Below are 12,174 nucleotides of genomic sequence, written 5' to 3'. Positions count from 1 at the left end.
TTGAAAATACAATACTGAAATTAAAATTGCTGAAAATGTCAACATTACTTCTTAAAGAAAATTGTTTTTTACTTGAATTTTGAGCATTTGAAATTAACCAAGTATCCTTTTCCTCTTATTATTTCCAATCAATGTTTTCCCCTCTGCATTCATTTTACTGCTCAGTCTTTAGGATCTGTGACTTCTAGAGCTCTTCCATTGTGACTTTATCACTACATACCCATGAATTCCAAGCATTTTTATCTCACAATTTCTAATCAGTCATCTTTGAATATGTGTAGTATTTGGCAGCTTGACAAGTGTTTACCTCTCAGAATATTTTCTTTACATTTTTAACAATTATTTTTCTAAAAAGTAAGATGAATTGTGTTCCTTTGAAACCTTAGAGTTTTTAATTATGTGATTGGCACATAGTGAACACTCAACATATATTGACAAATATAACTTTTAGAAAGTGCTTTATTACAACTTAGTCTTACATTATTGCTGAGGGCCATTACCAAGTAGGAAATTTCCTTGCCAGCGTACCCCATGTTAATTTCGCTGTTGACATTGCATGTTAGGTGACCCTGCCCAAGGACGAGGGTGGATCCAGGATTAGGGTGTATCCTGCAGTTTGAGGAAGTATCCCAGTCCTTGGGTTTAGGGCGTTCCCGGTTTAAGACAAGTTTAAGGCGTTCCCAGTTTAAGACCTTGGATTTTAGGGAAGTTCGATGTTGAGGATTATTGCTGCTGGAATTAGGGCGTTCCTGCTGCCTGAGCTCTCATTGAGTTCTCGTGAGATTCAGAGAGCATTTTTGGGAAATAAGCCTCGTGGAGTAGGTGAATTGGGTGGCAGGAGAACTGGGATTGCGAGAGAACGTGTGTGGAGGCCGGTGTGAGTTCGGGAATAAAGAATTGCTGTTTGAATCTACAAAGCTGTGTGGTGGCTCGTGATTCTGTGCCCAGCCGAGACTGCGGCACATTATTACAGATCAAAAGAAAATGCAAATATTTGTGACAGTATTGTGTTTTCAAATTAATCTTTAATAACCTCTTTCATTATGATAATATAACTTAACTAGTTAATATTTTAGAAATGGCTTACTTGGAAAATCATAATGTTAATTTTAAAAAAATCTGTTATGCAATGCAGAATATTTTTATATCTTTAATCTTGAAGCTAAATAGACTGAGTTTTTCTCATGGTATTAGATTTCATCATTTTAATTATTGAATATGTTCAGAGATAAAAATTAGTAAGGAAATGAAATGTCTTTTTTCACAAGCAACTATTAATAATTAGTTTTGCTTTTAAAAGTACTTTGGGAATGCAAAGTACTTTTCCGGTCATTCAGTACCTATCCTCTATTTCTCCTCAGGATTAGCAGGATCAGTCATTAGATAGCCACTTGAACAGCAGAGGAAATGTACTCTAAATGAAGGCAATGAATAAGGCAATCTATGCTCCTGCTAGAGATGATGCGAATGCAAAATGGAGAAACAAATCAAACTAACCAGACTGTGCTGTGATATATAACGAGATACAGTATGCAAGTTCATTTTTTAAGTGGAAAGCAAAATATAAATGGAAAATATTAGAAAAATGTTCTGTAATTTCTATTTAATAGTTGAAATTAAAATATGTCTGAAAGGCCTAGGGCAGTGGCACATGCCTTTAATTGGAGTGGCTTGGGAGGCTGAGACAGGAGGATCATGAGTTCAAAGCCAGCCTCAGATCTTTATCCATAATAAAATACAAAATAGGGCTGGTGATGTGGTTCAGTGGTTGAGTTATCCTGAGTTCAATATCTGGTATCTCCCCTAGCTCAAAAAAAATCTGTTTGAAATTGTTATAATTATACATTCACAACAGTTTTAATAATAGTTCACATGAACAATGCTTAAAGGAAAATAAAGAGAGAAATGGAGAGTTTAGTAAGAAAAGGAAAATGAGGAGTAAAGCAGGAAATAGCAAGAAAGAAGACCAATGTGTGAGAAAGAAAACGGCGCATTAACTCTTAGCATCTCAAATGCAGAAATATATGAAAGAGAAGGAAGAAGTTCATTTCTATATATTATGACATGGATAAAATTGAAAAGCAAAGTAGCAAGAGTATCACTGCTTGCATTATTAATAATATGATTTATGTTTTTGTGATTATTTTGCCTAAGAAATACAACACAGTTGCTTCATGTGACCATGAATACTTGGGGGACAATATCGTCAGTTTGGCAGTGTTAGGAAATAACAGCTTGTAACAAGTAAGGTACAGTGGGACATATTAGACCTTTGGTGGAGTTGCCCTCAGAAAAAAATGTGATTCTTGAAGGGCTCTGGCTAGTCATAACAGGGCAACCCAGACCCCTCCTCAGCCTCTCTCCAGATTTCTGTGTCATTCAGTCATTTCTTCCTCTCACATGTGCTTCCATGATGATGCTGTCTTCCATGTAATACGGTTAAAGAGATTTTCAATAAAGCCAACGCGGTAGCAGCATCAGGCTCTTGAACCTCCCAAACTGTAACTAAGTTACTATACTTTGGATCTAAAATTTTCCTCAAAAGCTCCTGTGTTAAAGCCTTCACCTCCAGCTTAGTGTTTTTGAGAGCTGATGGAAACTTTTAAGAGGTAGAGCCTAGTAGGAGTTCTCTGGTCATTGGGACATGCTCTTGTTGTGTACTGTGGGCTCTCAGGCTCTTCCTCTTTCTCTATCATTTCTTGCCATATGGTAAACAGCTTGCTTTGTCACATACTTCTGCCACAATGGACAGCCACAGCACAGGTCCAAACCAATGAAGCCAAAGGTTCATGAACTGAAATCTCCAGACCTGTGAGCCAAAATAACCTTTTTCTCTTCATATGTTGAGTATATTAGGTATTTTTTTTTAAGTAAAAGAAAGATAACACATAAATAAACCAATTTCTTTATACATTCCCAGATTATTTATTTTGTCATAACAACAGAAACTAGACTATTAAAGAAGTGATGTCTGATGAACTCAATGTGAACAAAATTCGATGAGAAAAACTTTTCAAGCATATTCAATTAAAACAATGAGTTGAAAGTTGATGAGCATTATTAACTTTGTGTTCAGTATATATATGTATATGTGTATATATGTGTACATATATAGTTAGAGTGAACATAGAAATGAATATATATATTTATAATGTATGGTGTGTGTGTGAATATATATATATATATATATATATACATGTTTGTGTATGTATATAGACATACATTCTCTATTTTTTTAAAAAAGGGCTTAAATTGGTGTCTCCTCCCTTTCCACACACAGGTACATACAGACTGAAAAATGTTTCTTTATCCTATGCAAGCAGACAAATAATCAGAGACATTTTCTCCATTCCATTAATGAATCCATTCCCTCTCCTACCAAAGATCATGAGAACACATTTGCATTTAAAACAGCTTTCTTTAATATTTGTCTTTTAAAAATGTTTACCATGTTTTGTTTTCCTTATTTGAGATCATCTTAAGTTTCCAATGAGTTCCCTTATATTCCTTATTTCAATTCCCTATTGTTACTTTCCTATATGACCATAGTAAATTTAATTACATTTGTAAAATATTAATTTTTTATTGGTTGTTCACAACATTACAAAGCTCTTGACATATCATATTTCATACATTAGATTGAAGTGGGTTATGAACTCCCAATTTTACCCCAAATGCAGATTGCAGAATCATGTCGGTTACACATCCACAATTTTACATAATGCCCTATTAGTAATTGTTGTATTCTGCTACCTTTCCTATCCCCTACTATCCCCCCTCCCCTCCCCTCCCATCTTCTCTCTCTACCCCATCTACTGTAATTCATTTCTCTCCTTGTTTATTTTCCCATTCCCCTCACAACCTCTTATATGTAATTTTGTATAGCAATGAGGGTCTCCCTTCATTTCCATGCAATTTCCCTTTTCTCTCCCTTTCCCTCCCATCTCATGTCTCTGTTTAATGTTAATCTTTTCTTCCTGCTCTTCCTCCCTGCTCTGTTCATAGTTGCTCTCATTATATCAAAGAAGACATTTGGTATTTGTTTTTTAGGGATTGGCTAGCTTCACTAAGCATAATCTGTTCTAGTGCCATCCATTTCCCTGCAAATTCCATGATATTGTCATTTTTTAGTGCTGCATAATATTCCATGGTGTATAAATGCCACATTTTTTTATCCATTCATCTATTGAAGGGCAGCTGGGTTGGTTCCACAGTCTAGCTATTGTGAATTGTGCTTCTATGAACATCGATGTGGCAGTATCCCTGTAGCATGCTCTTTTAAGGTCTTCAGGGAATAGTCCGAGAAGGACAATAGCAGGGTCAAATGGTGGTTCCATTCCCAGCTTTCCCAGGAATCTCCAAGCTGCTTTCCAAATTGGCCACACCAATTTGCAGTCCCACCAGCAATGTACAAGTGTACCCTTTTCTCCACATCCTCGCCAGCACTTGTTGTTGTTTGACTTCATAGTGGCTGCCAATCTTACTGGAGTGAGATGGTATCTTAGGGTGGTTTTGATTTGCATTTCTCTGACTGCTAGAGATGGAGAGCATTTTTTTCATGTACTTGTTGATTGATTGTATATCCTCCTCTGAGAAGTGTCTGTTCAGGCCCTTGGCCCATTTGTTGTAAAATATTAATTAAATTACTGACTTTACTTGCATATAATTCTCATTGTCAGCTTTACTTATTCATATACTTCTTTGTATTTTTGAACTGAAAAATATGCAATCTTGACCCATATCACTCTCTTCAAATTATATATATTACAAAATGAAATTTTACTTAGTAAGGAACATAGATACTTTCAATATCCACTCAAAAGAAAAAATATCATGTTGAGAGTATCATATATCTCCTATAAATTAAGATTCCATTTGTGTCCCATTCTTTATTAATGTTAATGTTATATACTGCCTTAGAGTTTATTAAGTGTTTCATAAAATATCTCATTCCTGCAAATGTGTTTCCAGGTAATAAGAAAACATTTTAAAAATCCATTTGCAATGTTTCTAAATTTAAAAGTTTTGCATAATTAGAACACCTAGTTTCTGCTGTTAGATTTCCATCACTGGGACAAAATAACTGAGATAATAAAATTAAAAGAAGGAAAGATTTATTTTGGTTCATGGATTCAGATGTTTCAGTCCATGTTCACTTGACACCTTTGTTTTTGAGCTTGTGGCAAAGTAGGCAATTATGATGAGGAGCATATGGTGGAGCAAAGCTGCTCTCTTCATGGCACCAAGAAGCAGAGAGAGAGAGAGAGAGAGAGAGAGAGAGAGAGAGAGAGAGAAAGGGAGAGAGAGAGAGAGAGAGAGAGAGAGAGAGAGAGAGAGGAATTATATGAAGTGTTATAAGTAATCTAGGTATCAATTAAATTGATCACAACCTCCTCTTCTAGGACGTGTCTCCAATGACTTACTTCTTCTAATGTTTCACATCCTCAAAATTACACTATCTCCCAGTACTGCTACAGGCAGATAATCAAGCCTTCAACACAAAAGCCTTGGCCACTTGAGATTCAAACTATAGAACTGTTCTATTTTGAATCTTCCTAAAAATGAATTAAAGAGAATTAAGAAACTAATTAAAAGATTATTGTATTACATATTTTTTCCAATTGATTATAGTAATAAACTATTCTCTGTATGACAAGTGATCTTTTGCAAAATGTTTGCTTATCATGTTTTTAAAAATAATGCAATTAAATCAATAACATAAAACTATCTTGAAATTTTTGACATCAGCTGATTATAAATTTTTGACATATGCTGCTTATAAGTGAGGGGGTTTCTTTTACTGGGAAAACCCATGAAGCCTTTTAAAAATATTTTGTTTTTGAATGCTGAATATATAATTTTTAAAAGACTTCAAATTACAGATATTTATATACAATTAAATTTATCACTACTTTATAAGGACCCCTCCCCTTGAATATAATATGTAGCAAGACTTCCAAATGTAAAGATTATACAAAAAAGTACAGTTGTCCGGGAAGATGGTGGCGATGGGAGAGCAGCACCCCAGTGCACCGCGTCACTGTGCGGGAGAAAGACGAGGTGAAACGGCTGAAGGCTACCCTGGTGGGAATTTTCAGTGAAATTGAGGTGCTCCAGAATCTAGAGGACAGATTTCCAGCGCGCGGGATTCGGCTGCAGGGGCTTGGTCGCGGGCTATTTCTCCGCACGGAGGGTAGCAGTACCTGGTCGGCGGAGCGCACCGCGGATGGAGTCTGGGGCGCGCGCTAGTTAGTGGCGAGGTACCAGAGCGGGATTACAGCGAAGCGGATTCTGGAGGCTCCTGCCAGCGGCGCACTGGCCGCGCTGAGTGCTGAGTTCCGGTTTTGAGACAGAGGAGAGAACCGGTCCAGTTCGATTCCCGACACCGGTCGGAACACGGAGGAGGACAGCAGCCGCCATCTTGGAGAGCTGATGCAATCATCCCTGTTTTCTGCTGATCTCAGCTCATTCAACTACGGAACAGGTGATTCCAGGCTGGTATTTGCCTGCGTCTCGCAGACAGATCGCTCAGGCTTGGGATTGGAGAATCTGAGGAGAATACTCTTCGGGGCTCACCCCAGGCAAGGTGGGCGCCAGACTTTGAGCGGCCAGATTCTAGCTCCCCGGGTTGCTTTGGCCCAGGGCGGGGGATCCTTCGGGGACTCAGGGCTGAGGCCAGTTACAAGTGGATTGTGCGCTGAGGGGTGCCGTGGCTCGGACTCCCGGAACAGTTTTGGCCCGGGGCTAGGGAGCCCGCGGGGACTGCGTCTTTGACCCTGCCCCTGGCGGAGCATACACCGAGCTGGGAGAGGTTGGAGCGGCCAGGCTCGGGCTCCCGGGGCTGCTGGGGCCTGAGGCTGGGGTACCTCTGTGGAGCCTGCTCCTAGCAGAGTGTGGCAGGGATCGCAGTGGCTGGGTTCTGGTTCCCGTAGCTGCTTGAGCCCAGGGCCGGGGAACCTGCGGGGACCACGAGCTGAGGCCAGCTACAAGTGAAACTTGCGACGAGGGGCAGCGGGACTCTGACTCCCAGAACAGTTTTGGCCCGGGGCTTGGGAGCCCGCAGGAACTGCGTCTTTGACTCTGCTCCCAGCGGAGCATGCACCGATCAGGGAGAGTCTGGTGCGCCCAGGCTTGGGAACCAAGTAGGGAGAGTCTGGTGCGGCCAGGCTTGGGCTCCCGGGGCTGCTTTGGCCTGGAGTTGGAGAACCCGTGGCGGTTGCTCTGTGGAGCCTGCTCCTAGCAGAACGTGGCGGGGACCGGAGAGGCCGGCTCCTGGCTTCCGAAGCTGCTCTGACTCAGGGTTGGGGATCCTATAGGGATTGCTTCTTGGTCCGGGTCCTGCTGGGTGCTGCGGGGGCCTGGGGGGCAGAGTGGAGCTGCCACCTGTGCCCAGAGCAGGCAAAGGGACCCGCCGGTGTGGTATCACGACACACCAACTGCAGCTGGGGCCGAGGACAGTAGCCGCCCACGCCTGGAACAGGACCAGCGACCCGACGGCAGGGTAGCCAAGTCACCCCACTTGGAGTGGAGGCCGTGAAGAGCCGCCGTCTGATCCTGCAAGGTAAGCAGACCTGCATCCCACTGGCAGGACAGGCTCGGCAGCCTGCCAGCGTGGTGGACAAGTAGCATCGAGGCACTCACGTCACACTGGTTGGAGTGGGGGTTGAACAGAGCCGCCGCCAGTGTCCAGAAAAGGCCCAGCGACCCGTTGGAGAGGCAGTTAGGTACCCCCACTGGGAGTGGGGGCTGAGCAGAACTGCCGCCCAAGCCCGCAAGGTAGGCAGGTCTGAGACCCACCGGCGGAACAGGCTTAGAGGCCGACCAGCGTGGTAGACACGTCACACCAATTGGAGTAGGGGTGGAGCAGAGCTGCCGCCCACATCCGGATCAGGACCAACGATCCGAGGACGTGGTAGGAATGTCACCACAATTGGAGTGGGGGCAGAGTAGAGCAGCCACCCATGCCCGCAGGGTGGGCAGACCTACGACCAACCAGCGTGGTAGATAGATCACTCTAATTAGAGGAGGAGCACAGCCACTACCTGCCCTACAAGAGAGATACCCCAACTATACCATAGCAATATAAATAAATAGGGGGAAATTTTCAAAAACACAACAGTTTCACCAAGCAGAAAGAAACGCAAGCATTATGAAAAGACAAGGAAAGAAAGGACCACAAGCAATGCAGGTCAACTCAACTCTAGAAGAGGTAATAGCTGCAACAGATGGAATGTCAGATAAAGAGTTCAGGATATACATGCTTCAGATGATCTGGAGTCTCAAAGAAGACATGAGACAGCAAAATCAGACAATGAAAGACCACATTGACAAGGAACTACAGAAACAAATCCAGGAAGTAAAAGACCAATTTCACAGGGAGTTAGAAGTAATAAAAAACAAACAAATAGAAATCCTAGAAATGCAGGAAGCAATAAACCAACTTAAAACCTCAATTGACAATACTACCAGCAGAATAGATCACTTAGAAGATAGAACATCAGACAATGAAGACAAAGTATTCAACTTGAAAAGAACATAGAAGCTCAGCAAGACTGCTAAGAAACCATGAACAGAACATTCAAGAATTATGGGATAACATTAAAAGACCAAACTTAAGAGTCATTGGGATACAGGAAGGCACAGAGCTCCAAACCAAAGGAATAAACAATCTATTCAATGAAATAATACGAGAAAACTTCCCAGACTTGAAGAATGAAACAGAATCCCATATCCTAGAAGCCTACAGGACGCCAAAAGTGCAAAATCATAAGAGATCCACACCTAGACACATTATAATGAAGATGCCCAACACACAGAATAAGGAGAGAATTTTAAAAGCTACAAGAGAAAGAAAGCAGATTACATTTAGGGGCAAACCAATCAGGATAACAGCTGATCTCTCAACACAGACTCTGAAAGCTAGAAGATCCTGGAATAACATTTTTGAAACACTGAAAGAAAATAGGTTCCAACCAAGAATCGTGTATCCGGTGAAATTAAGCTTCAGGATGGAAGATGAAATTAAAACCTTTCACGATAAACAAAAGTTAAAAGAATTCGCAGCTAGAAAACCATCTCTTCAAAAAATCCTTGGCAAAACATTACAGGAAGAGGAAACTGAAAATAACATTGAAAACCATCAGTGGGACGTAGGACAGTAAAGGGGGGAAAGTAATCAAAGAGGAAAACTAATCAGGTTTAGTAACATAAATAAACAAATATGACTGGAGGAACAAACCAAATCTCAATAATAACCCTAAATGTTAATGGCTTAAACTCACCAATTAAGAGACACAGAATAGTCGAATGGATCACAAAACAAGATCCAACAATATGTTGCCTACAGGAGACGCATTTGATAGGAAAAGATATACATAGACTGAAGGTGAAAGGCTGGGAAAAATCATTCCACTCATATGGACTGCGGAAACAAGCAGGAGTGTCCATACTCATATCAAACAAAACAGATTTCAAGCCAAAGTTAATCAAAAAGGATAAAGAGGGACACTGCATACTGCTCAAGGGAACCATACACCAAAAAGACATAACAATCATAAATGTATATGCCCCAAACAATGGTGCAGCTACGTTCATCAAGCAAACTCTTCTCAAGTACAAGAGTCTAATAGACCACCATACAATAATCATGGGAGACTTCAACACACCTCTCTCACCACTGGACAGATCTTCCAAACAAAAGTTAAATAAGGAAACTATAGAACTCAACAACACAATTAACAACCTAGACTTAATTGACATATATAGAATATACCACCCAACATCAAGTAGTTACACTTTTTTCTCAGCAGCACATGGATCCTTCACAAAAATAGATCATATATTATGTCACAGGGCAACTCTTAGACAATATAAAGGAGTAGAAATAATACCATGCATCTTGTCTGATCATAATGGAATGAAACTGAAAATCAACGATAAGAGAAGGAAGGAAAAATCATGCATCACTTGGAGAATGAACAATACGTTACTGAATAATCAATGGGTTATAGAAGACATTAAGGAGGAAATTAAAAACTTCTTAGAGTTAAATGAAATCACAGACACAACATATCGGAATCTATGGGACACATGGAAAGCAGTTTTAAGAGGAAAATTCATTGCTTGGAGCGCATTCCTTAAAAAAAGAAAAAACCAACAAATAAATGATCTCATATATCATCTCAAAATCCTAGAAAAAGAAGAGCAAAACAACAGCAAAAGAAGTAGAAGGCAAGAAATAATTAAAATCAGAGCTGAAATTAATGAAATCGAAACAAAAGAAACAATTGAAAAAATTGACAAAACGAAAAGTTGGTTCTTTGAAAAAATAAATAAAATCGACAGACCCTTAGCCATGCTAACGAAGAGAAGAAGAGAGAGAACCCAAATTACTAGCATACGGGATGAAAAAGGCAATATCACAACAGACACTTCAGAAATACAGAAGATAATCAGAAATTATTTTGAATCATTATACTCCAATAAAATAGAAGATAGTGAAGGCATCGATAAATTTCTTAAGTCATATGATCTGCCCAGATTGAGTCAGGAAGATATAGACAGCCTAAACAGACCAATAACAATAGAGGAAATAGAAGAAACCATCAAAAGACTACCAACTAAGAAAAGCCCAGGACCGGACGGGTATACAGCAGAGTTTTACAAAACCTTTAAAGAGGAACTAACACCAATACTTTTCAAGCTATTTCAGGAAATAGAAAAAGAGGGAGAACTTCCAAAGACATTCTACGAGGCCAACATCACCCTGATACCTAAACCAGACAGAGACACTTCAAAGAAAGAAAACTACAGACCAATATCTCTAATGAACCTAGATGCAAAAATACTCAATAAAATTCTGGCGAATCGGATTCAAAATCATATCAAAAAATTATACACCATGATCAAGTAGGATTCATCCCTGGGATGCAAGGCTGGTTCAATATACGGAAACCAATAAATGTTATTCACCACATCAATAGACTTAAAAATAAGAACCATATGATCATCTCGATAGATGCAGAAAAAGCATTCGACAAAGTACAGCATCCCTTTATGTTCAAAACTCTAGAAAAATTAGGGATAACAGGATCATACCTCAACATTGTAAAAGCAATCTATGATAAGCCACAGGCCAGCATCATTCTGAATGGAGAAAAATTGAAGGCATTCCCTCTAAGATCTGGTACAAGACAGGGATGCCCTCTCTCACCACTTCTGTTCAACATAGTCCTCGAAACACTGGCCAGAGCAATTAGACAGACAAAAGAAATTAAAGGCATTAAAATAGGAAAAGAAGAACTTAAATTATCACTATTTGCAGACGATATGATTCTATACCTAACTGACCCAAAAGGGTCTACGAAGAAACTATTAGAGTTAATAAATGAATTCAGCAAAGTGGCAGGTTATAAAACCAACATGCATAAATCAAATGCATTCCTGTATATCAGCGACAAATCCTCTGAAACGGAAATGAGGACAACTAATCCATTCACAATATCCCCCAAAAGAATAAAATACTTGGGAATCAACCTAACAAAAGAGGTGAAATACCTATACAATGAAAACTACAGAACCCTAAAGAGAGATATAGAAGAAGACCTCAGAAGATGGAAAAATATACCCTGTTCATGGATAGGCAGAACTAACATCATCAAAATGGCGATATTACCAAAAGTTCTCTATAAGTTCAATGCTATCCCAATCAAAATCCCAACAGCATTTCTTGTAGAAATAGATAAAACAATCAGGAAATTCATATGGAATAATAAAAGACCCAGAATAGCAAAAACTATACTAAGCAGGAAGTGTGAATCAGGGGGTATAGCGATACCAGACTTCAAACTATACTACAGAGCAATAGTAACAAAAACAGCATGGTACTGGTACCAAAACAGGCGAGTGGACCAATGGTACAGAATAGAAGACACAGTAACCAATCCACAAAACTACAACTATCTCATATTTGATAAAGGGGCTAAAAGCATGCAATGGAGGAAGGATAGCATCTTCAACAAATGGTGCTGGGAAAACTGGAAATCCATTTGCATCAAAATGAAACTGAATCCCTTTCTCTCGCCATGCACAAAAGTTAACTCAAAATGGATCAAGGAGCTCGATATTAAATCAGAGACACGGCGTCTGATAGAAGAAAAAGTCGGCTATGATCTA

This window comes from Spermophilus citellus (assembly GCF_964194105.1).
Source record: "Spermophilus citellus genome assembly, chromosome: 5".
NCBI classification, from domain to species: domain Eukaryota; kingdom Metazoa; phylum Chordata; class Mammalia; order Rodentia; family Sciuridae; genus Spermophilus; species Spermophilus citellus.
Note: the sequence above shows the minus strand (reverse complement) of the source record.